We start from the raw sequence: 7,022 nt of genomic DNA, 5'->3' as shown, positions 1-7,022 counted from the left end.
ATGTCACCGTTAAAAAAGATAAAAAATAAATAAATACATCTACACTCGAACATGTTCCCTAAGCATAATCCAGGCAAATTCCAGATATTAAGACATTGAAAAGAAATAATTATTTAAAGCACTGAAAGACTGAAATATAGCTATAAACGTACTGAATTTCCAAGAAATATCCTAGAACAAGGGGTGGAAAACTATGGCCTGTGGACAAGCTGCCTGATTTTACAAACTATGCTCTATCAGCAAATAGCCGAGCCGACTAATTTATGTATTGTCTACGGATGCTTTTCACTATGAAAACGAACTTGGAAAGCTGCAAGAGACCATATGCACAGCAAGCCTAAAATATTTCCCATGTGATTCTTTAAGGAAAGATTTGCTGACCACTGCCCAGAATCCACCAGCGCCATGATTTCGAATTTCGGCACAGCTGTCATGAAAAGAAGCAATCCACAAAGCAAACTCAAACCCCACCCGAAGTTTTTCCCTGAGGAACAAAATGTGTGAACCCCACAGTGAGCCCCCAAAACATCTAGCTTTGAAAACAGGCCTGGCGACCAGGAAGCCCACAAAGCCTGTAGCAAACCGAGAAACCATTTTTCAAAGGCACCTCCTGCAGGCTCACAGGCCCCAGGCCCAGTGCAGAAGCAACCCTTTGAGAAGCACCCAGAATTTATGTGTGGAAAATGCTCATTTTCTAACCTTAAAGCGTCGACCTGAGGGTCAGGGTCCTCCTGGGATTTGCTCCAAAGATGGAGCCGAGGGTGTCATCATTTTCTTCCTCTTTTTTTTTTTTTCCAGCCAGCGCCATCCTTACGCCCCCTTCTGCCTGGCTTCAGCTGGCAAATGTCATCTTCACCTGCTCCCTCTCTGTGGCTCAGATTTTTGGGAGAGAGATGTCTGGTCCAAGCAACGAAGGGTGAAGAGCTTGGCAGATGCCACCCTCGTTCTAACAATAATAAAAGCAACGACAAATGAACACACTGAAAATCAACGACTTTCCTTAAATCCACGGGAGAACCGAGGCGGCAGCGGCCGGTGCAGGGCCGACTGCCACGCCCCACGCTGCGGACACAGGTGAATCCCATCCCGCTGGATTGGTCTCAGCTGCAGGACCCGCCCCGGAGCCTTCACCTGAGGACGAGGGCAAAATGCTGGAGGTGCTGTGCAGGCTCACGGGACGGGGGAAACTTCTGGAAGCTGCAGTATTTTGTGCATTTCCCCTTTGGAGTTCTAGCAGGTTCTCAGGATTGAAGAGCCAAAAAAGAAGGAAGAGGAGAAAGGAGGAAGGAAGGAAGGAGGGAAAGAAAGAAAGGCCTTGTGTTTCTGGCAGTGGGAAAGGAAACGTAACTATCGTGAAAATACGCCCAGACTGTTCCCCGTGAGTCGATGGAACAGAGTATTTCCATGGCCTACTGTCCAGTGAAAAAGACCTCAGCAGAGACATACCCACCCAGAGCACCCGGAGACGACATGTATATATGACACATATCACACGTAGGAGAGGCGTTTCCATTGCACGACTCTGTAAGATGCTTAACAAGTGTGTGTACATATATATCATTTAGTATATTAGAATGGAATCTCCCTAAAAATTAAATATTATAGGGATCACGTAGATTTCCAACTTTAATGATATTTAACAGTATTATTGAAATGGATCTTTTGAAAAAAATTGTTTAAGTAAAAAATCTAAGATTTGCATTTTTATCTCTTCCTATCTTTAGCAGTTGAGGGACACTTTAGGGACATATTGTCTTACAAGTCGTTTAACTGGTTTAAGTGTATAAGATTTAATCTTTTGGAAGGATTAACAATGTTAACGATGCCCTGTATCTCCCGAAAGAATGTCTACTAATACTGCAGTATTCCAAACCAATATCCCTTAACTCTTTTATTATTAATGCAGAGCAGTATAGGCATGTTATTTTAAAATTCATTATTACTGATTTTTCTCATCTGGGACAATGTCTTAAGGCAAAAGGTAATTGTAAAAGCCACATATCAGATCATTTCTGTTTGAATTAAGGAGCCACCTGGAATTAGGAAGCATTTTGAATTGCTTTATAAAGGAGACGATGCTCTTGAAATCTCTGTGTCCCTCAGTGGGTCTGTTGCCATGTTTAACGTAGTTAATACATGTAAGCATCCTATCTTTCAGAAAAGCAATTAGGAAAAAAAAAAGCAAAGCAATTAGAGGTCATAATGAAATACTCTGATTTTTGTAATGTTATGTACAGTATGAAAATAAATAGAAGTGATTAGGGAAGGAAAAATTTGGATTGGAATCTGCCTCAGGGAGTAGCGTACATGCCACAGAAAATAGCATTTGGCTTTTAGAATCATAAGGCATGAGGCAAAATAAAGAGTAAGCCTGGAAATGAATAGCCCTGCCCCCCTAATGCTCTTGGAGTTCAAATCCCAAGGTTCCACAAACTTGGTACAACCAATTTAATTAGAAAGAGAAACACATTATAAACAAATGATTTACAGTGGCAGAAACCCTTCGGCAATCTGCAATGTTAAATACTCTAAGATGATTCACTCATAAAAGCCTAAGCCATGACTTTCTGCCCTAGTTATCTCTATATATTTTAGTCTATAAATTTCTACTAATATTGCAGATCAATAATTAAAAAAACTGGAAATCATAATAAATTCAGGGTTTTAATGCCATGTAAGTTTCTGCTTCACTTGTGTAACTTCGTTACATGCAGTCGACTATAGTCCCTTCCTGGGAGCTGGTAATGATGACATTCTCCTTGGCACAAAATGCAAAAAGGCCATGTTCTTCCATGTAAGGAGAAGCGAGAAGCCGGTGCAGATCTTGTGGACGACCTGTCCACCTTGCTTCTGCCAGGTCAGTCAAGCTTTATTTCAGCAAGAGTAACAAGGCATTTTAATTACCTGGTTAGAAACATAGTAATGATTCAGTGCTAATAACTGCCCCCCACGGCGTTCTAATACATTCTTTATAAATATTACACAGGGAGGATTGTCAATTACTTGCTTTCCACCAGGGAGAGTAGAAAGGGAGTGTGGAAAGCAGTCACTTAAGCACATTTGCCCTTTGAAAATGCGTTTAGATCTGTCGTTCCTGATTGATTCTCTCTTTCCTGTTCTCACCTTTTCCAAGTTTACTACTATAAAGATTTGCATGCCTTTTTGCCCTAAATTTGATCAAAAGACATTTTTAAATGAGGAATTTCAAGCACAAACTTCAAATTAAATTGACTTGTAATTCTACGTTGGCCACCTTAAAAATCAATACCACGTTTGAATATATATGTTGGGAGATCAAAAATAAAACCGATTCAGATGTGTAAAATATTGGGTGATTGACCCGCTTCTCAGCCTGTTGATTTTGTACCAGAACCATACTGTGATTGAACGGGAACCTTCTCCTTTGTTTTTATACTGAGTCCAGTGGGCTGGAGGAATCAGTAGACTTGACCCGGGGCTCAGTAGTGTTAGTGCCTATTATCTTGGTATTTGGGCTCATCTACTGGTCAGTTGCCGTCTCCTTTCATCTCTGTTAATGATAAGAGACCACGCAGTAGTCTGATGTCAGAAGGGGAGAGTTAAAGGAACATGGGGAGCTTATTGTTTTGTTCTTGTTCCTGGAGCACAGATGACCGCTGGAAAAGAAGTCAGCTAACCAGGTCTGTTGATTTATTAAGCCTACTTGGTGTTACCCATCACATCAGAGTCATTCGGCAGGTGCCTTGAGTGCCCAGTTCCGACTATGAATCTCCAAGGTCATTAATGAAAAGCAGCTGCTAATCCCTGTCTCTAGTTGAGGATTAAATTATGGAAAGAAGAAAAAAACATCGCGCACATTCTAGTGTAAGTGTGATGTAACGCAGAAAGTGCCAAATGAAGAGCGAGAAAAGCAGCAGGGACGTGTGGCAAAGGCAGCTGCAGTGAATGGCAGTTGCTCCGAATTCCCAAGTGTGAAGTTAGTGTCTTTTCCACACCGTGTCCTTAATGTTTTTTTCTTTCTTTTGCTCATTCTTTGTTCACAACAATAGAAAAATCACACGAGCGTGTCTCTGTATGCTCTCTGTGGGTGATCGTTACTATGGAGAGGGGGAAATCTAAGACATATTAAGTAAATTAATACACTGAGTTTGTATGCCATTGCCTAATATAACAATAATTTCAGAAGAAATGTGTTGCAATGATCAATGTTCCTTCTGTGCCCACGTATGTTCCGAATGTGTCATTTCTATGGTTGATTAGCAGCAACGGGAATGATATAATAATGGTAAATAATAATGGTAAAAAACAATGTTGACATTTAATTTTGATAGAAGCTGTCTAGGCAATAATAATATAAAATGGATAAATATGTCTTGAAAAAGAAACGCTAATCAACTCTTCCTCTTGTCTATGTATACATATAATTTATATACAGCCATACAATCGACAGTCACAAAAAATTATTAGCAACCAAATATAATTAAAGCCCCGAGTTAGTAATCTAAGGAGGTGGTAGAAATGAGGAGGACGTGATATAATGAATAAAAGCTAGGAATGCAAAATCATCATGCCTGGGTTTACATTATTGCCACTTATCAGGTACACGATGTCAAGTGTTTTCTCATTTAATCCTCTGTTATATGAGACGTTACTGATGTTATTCCCAGGGTATTGGGTACTGGGAACAACATCAGTAACGTCTCATATAACAGAGGATTAAATGAGAAAACACTTCACACACACACACACGCCCAGAATGGAATGGGACCTGGAAAAAAGAAAAGAGAAAGAGCTAGAGAGATTTACAGAAACAGCTTTGTTTGGTTTATTCGGAAAAATTAGAAAAAAAATACAAATCCTTTCATCATTATTGTTTATCTCTTTGTGGCCAGCAGCATAACTCGATGAAGCCAGTTAAAAAGCAGGATTCTTTTGGAGGGAAGCTGAGCTCAGCACCTGGTCTCACCTTAGCACCAACCTACCACCCTTTCCACATCCCCTCACTTCACCTCTAAGTTCTTCGCCATTACTTTTCTCAGGTTACGACACCGATATTTTATTTGATAAGATTTTATTCAAGGTTTATTACACAGCACTCCACTTGAGGATGCCACTAAATAAAAATCTTTGATGTTTGTTATTTACTTATTGAGGACACACAAGTGTGAGAAAAATAGAATTTTCACAATTCAAAAGTTTTCCTAGCCTGTACTTCGGTACAGATTTCTCTTGTAGGTAGCTGTGTAAAATAATAATAATAATAAAGTAATATGACTGTAGATAATATTTTATAAAGAGAGATAAATTCTTGTACTTAAAAACTTGTTATTGGGACAAATTATATTAACAATGTGTGATAATAGTTACTATGAATGAATACATCTATGATTTATTAACCTCTAATTTTGTTTATAAAATTAGTAAAACATTTTCAAACACTTAGGTAAAATTATCTCTATGTAAATTGAATAGTCAAGTGCAGGTATGTGTTAAGTTTTAAAGAGAGTTAAAATTAGATAATTGCTCTGCAATGGAAGCTTCTAGAATAAAATAGAGGTCATCTGGGGTGAACGAGAAGTTTCTGAAAACTGAGGTGTCAGTATGAGTTGGACAATTGCCTAGAACTTGCCTGAGCCCTAAGAGTGGATAAAAGAAGGAGCGATGATAAAAACTTACTCATCAGAGAACATATGATAATGTGTCCTTAATTTTTGTTTTTTAAAAAGAGAGAGGACAGGGGAACGTAGGTGGAATCCAGGGGTGCAGCTTTTCATTCGTATTGTCAGAGGTGATGAGAACAATCTGCTTCGTATATTAATTTTAAATTCTTAATATAAAATTAGAACCATGGGTATCAGATATTAGAAATTAACAACAGATTTGAAAGCTTTCTCTTGGAGCCATTAACATGTTTCTTTTATTTCTTCCATGTAATTCCAATAGCACGTAGAAATAACTTCATTTCTTCTTCAGTTACAAAGGGAGCAAAACCAATCCTTTTTTCGATAGGTTTATTTTATATAAAACATATCTAGAAAAAATTATCATTAAATTTGGTTACTACTTAGCAGTTTTTTTCCCAAATAAATGTCATAGAGGAGTGACTTTCAATCAGAACATCTCATACATAATGTATAACGAGCAATTAATTTTCCATTGGTAATAATGAAACATTACCTTGGAAAGGTCAAGGTGGGGAGGCAGTAAGGAACAGCAGGCTAATTATTGGCCTGAATTAATTCACTTTCTTCTTGTCCACATTAATGCTAAAGTAAGGAGATTGGTCTATGAGCGTTTTAAAAGATCCTTAATAATATAATAACAATTATTTTGTTAACAATAACAGGTAAAAATGTTGTGTTTGCCATACATTAGGCACAGTTCATTCTGTATATGTATTATTTTAGTTATTTCCTACAATAGTAAAATGAGCAGCATGTTCTTGATATCCCTATTGTAAAGGCGAAACTACAAAAACAAAGTTTTAAATAACTTGCCAAAGTTTACACAACAAAGAAATGTTAACAACTGGAAAATAATTAAAAATGTACTTTGTAGACCACTTACTCTCATTAACATGCAAATAAGATGATATTACAAAATCATGTGAATCATACATCATCTCCACTCCATTTTCTAGACAAAACATTCTGTAGATTTTTACTTTTATATAGTCATGAATATATGATAGTTTCCACGTCCAGCCTTACATGTAGCTGAGATAAATCACTTAGCACTGCAGAACACAATAGAACTTATCACATTTCAAATACTGAAATGAATAAGCACAAAGAAATGGCATGAAATAAAGTTGCATAAACTATTTTAATATGCATATATAAAATATGTAATATAACTTTCTGCATTTTAAGAATGCTATATGTTTTAAGAACACTATAAATCATAGACACTGTTTCATATTTTGCTTATGGTTTTATTAGAAATTCAAATTTTAAATTCTTTAAATTACATGAAATGCCAAATTAATTTAATATGCTAATGTTTCCTGTTTATTGATTAGTTCGTAACTTGAAGGGAACGTA

Source organism: Pteropus medius, unplaced genomic scaffold (assembly GCF_902729225.1).
Source record: "Pteropus medius unplaced genomic scaffold, Ma_sr-lr_union100, whole genome shotgun sequence".
NCBI classification, from domain to species: Eukaryota; Metazoa; Chordata; class Mammalia; order Chiroptera; family Pteropodidae; genus Pteropus; species Pteropus medius.
Note: the sequence above shows the minus strand (reverse complement) of the source record.